The sequence below is a fragment of the Mastomys coucha genome, chromosome X (assembly GCF_008632895.1).
Source record: "Mastomys coucha isolate ucsf_1 chromosome X, UCSF_Mcou_1, whole genome shotgun sequence".
Taxonomy (NCBI): domain Eukaryota; kingdom Metazoa; phylum Chordata; class Mammalia; order Rodentia; family Muridae; genus Mastomys; species Mastomys coucha.
The window spans coordinates 109,305,854-109,309,376 of NC_045030.1; positions in this window are offsets into that span (position 1 = coordinate 109,305,854).

A 3,523-nucleotide genomic window follows, 5' to 3' on the forward strand; every position below is an offset into this window, starting at 1 on the left:
AATCCACCTGCCTCGGCCTCCCAAGTGCTGGGATTAAAGGCGTGCGCCACCAATGCCCGGCTTCGACTGATTTTTTCTTAATTAAATCATTTGAAGTAGGAAGATATACCCTTAATCCAGATCTTTTGCAGTAGGAAGATCCACCTTTAATCTGGGCCATAGCTTTTGCTGGCAGGCTATATAAAGGCCACAGAGCAAGAAACCTTTCACTGGTCTTGGCATGTTTGCTTTTGCTGGCAATTTCAGTCTTTCACTGGCATTAGAGCCTACTCCTTTGGAATTCTGCCATATACTGAAGATGAGCTGAGTCACTCAGTCTCATAGACTGAAAAATATGTCTTGGATTCTAAGACATATTGCTTTAAGACAACCATTAGTAGACTAGCTGTACCACATAAATCATTCTAATAAATATCCTTCATTGCTCTAGAGAACCCTTACTAATACAGATGTATTAAAGCTATTCAGGTTAAAAAAATTCTTTAAGATAACATATCTAATCACATACAATTAAAATAAACTACAAAAGTTCTATCTCTTACCATAGTAAGGGTATCATTTGGTACCATAGTACAGAGAGTTTTAATAACCTTTTGAAAATCATTGACTTCATTTGATGTTTAGCACACATGTTAACTGAATTTTAAATCATTTAGATGTTTTGGAAAAATCGTTTTGATGTTATTTGTATGTTTCTTTAGATTATTTTTATCACATAGGATAAGCATTGAAAATATTTTTGTAAGGTATATAAATTAAGACCTACATTTTTACCTTGCTATCATATGAATAACTACTTTTTATATCTCTGTAATTCAATTGCAATTATGGAAATATAATAATATGATTCAATACCAAAGAGATCTATAGATAATTTTTTATTGTGAAAATTTGAAAAATGAAACTCAAATTGTGACAGAAAAATAAGTTCATATGTGCGTGTGTATGTGTGTGTGTGCATAACTGCATATATGTATGCATTTCCTGGTATAATATTAAATTATGCAGGACTATGTAGCCAACCTGCTATGGAAGGCAGATGTTGGTTTTCTTACAATATACTAGAAATTAAAAGCCAGTTTATATGCTTGTATACAGATGATATTTATGGAATTAAGACTTTATAGGGGAAAGACCATAGTGAATAAATAATAGCACAATGTTGGCTTTGCAGGATTTTGTATTTTGGATATTTCATAGTGTTTCAATATGAGATGAGTATGAAAGAAACAGACAGTTGCAGTAGCATTGGAAGAGAGGAGAACTATATCTGCAAAGCTGTTTAAAAAGTGTTGAATAAACCAAATGCTGGACAAAGTCAAACATGCATTGTTATCATTGCCAGAACTGCATTCTATGAACAAAGCCAGAAACCACAGCATGAAGTAGAAACACAATTTGATGATTTCAAGAAAGTTGGCTTATAATTCATTTTATTATTCCTTTGATTTTTCTTTCTAAATTTCAAGTAACAAATTTGACCCTTGAGGGCATGAGGGCTGAACCATAATTCGTGCCAAACTATGGCTGATATTCCAAAAGTTTAGGCATATGACAGAAGTGGTGGTGACAAGGACTCGCTCTTGGGAAACCAGGCACCACTCCCTTGTAGGAGAGTGTTTAGTATATTGCATGTGGGAACAATCAGAGGCAGACAAAGCAGACACAGACCTCAAAGGGAAGTAGCAGTAAGAATTGGGTCAAATTGGAAATCTTTGCCAAGAATTTGGTTGAAAACATGGCATTGATGGAAATTGTTTCTCTGAAAGAACAAGCAGGAGGTTGGGAAAATAGGTGGATAAGGTCCAGTTTTGGGTGCAGAAAATCATAATGGAGTACCTGGAAGTAATTACAAGTTCTCTTTTTTGCCAGGAAAGTAGACTGGGAAGATTGTTTCAGCCTGTTTTCACATTGTGTTAAGTGTCTTACAAACATATGTATGCTGTTGTATGTTCAGAGGATGTAGAAATAATTAATTTATTGACTTGTCCAACATTTGTTTAGTGGTTTTTCATGTCAGTCATCAATTAAAATATTAAGAGCTTACACTGAACATTACATTGTGCCAAGAAAATAAGTTTTTAAGTGGAATTTGATATGGTTCTTGCATACAAGGACTTAAGCACTAATTAAAGTCACAAGAAAGCATGCGTATACTGCAATCCTGTTGAGTCTACGTTTCAGGAGAGAAATACAAGTAATTGGTACTACAGAATTTCTAAGAGAGAATAAAGAACAAATATAGATAAAAGGCTGTGAATCTATGAACAAAATGGATAAATTAGACCAAGAACACTGTGAAAATGGGAAGAGATATAAATAGGATATGAGATTTAATACACAGAGAAAATGATTCATTGATACACTGAACATGCTATCTAAATTTCTGAAATTAAAATTGGAGACATGAGAAGACTTTATACACTTGAATTTTACTGTGACGATATTATAGGAAGAGTTTTATGATATAACATGCAGTGGAACAAGGATGTAAAGAGGAAAGGTAGAGACAGACAGATTATTTGGTGATAGGTCAGTGGATTGGGCATGTGAACTATGACCTAGCTCACAGGCATGATAGAAGTGTTAGAATCAATATGACCCACATTGTGTAGATAATCCTAATTTTTTCCCAGATACTTGGAAACAAAAAATTATGCTTTAAACTAACGTGCAAATCATGTAAATGTGAAAGCATACTGGAACTGCTGAGCAAGAATTTTATCACTTGAAAAATAAAAAGTAATAAAACAGTTTCAAATATTTTCTTTTTGCCGTAAAATTCCATTATTTCACAATTATACTGCACTTGGATTGATAAAATTAAGGGAAAGAAATATGATATATAATCTTTGCTAAATGCTTAATTATTTAAGGATTGAATTCAATCCCTAAGTATTGAATACATCCAACATACAGTTTACTAGTTAATTATGTAGGAAAAATGGTAAGCTACAATTTGGGTAAAACAAGTAAATTGACACTTTATTACTTATTAGATAAGGAATACAAAATACAGGCTTTTTATTTGATATTTTATTTATTTACATTTCAAATGTTATTCCCTTTATTGGTTTCCATTCCCGAAATTGCCTATCCTATCCCCTTCCCTGGCTTCTATGAGCAAGCTCTAAGCCACCATTAGATGCTTCTTTCCCTTGGTCATGGTGTCTTATCACACTAACAGAAAAGCAACTGAGATAGTGTCGAACAGTATAAAGAAGAAAAGGATAGGTAAAAGCAAGCAAGCAAGGGTCTGTATTTTATTCTCTCTCTGCTCTTGTGGCTCTACTTTTTGATGCTGGGATTATGGGCATGCATAGTCTTTATATAGGTACTGGTAATTTGAATTTATGTCTTCAAACATATAGAATAAGTACTCTACCTCTAAGCCATCTCCCCAGCCCAAGATTCTTACTTTTCTTTCCTGAATATATATGAATATATATTTTTCTTTAGATATTAATTTATGCTGACAAATATTAGTAATTTTAAATAGTATTTTGAGAACACAAAAGTTCAG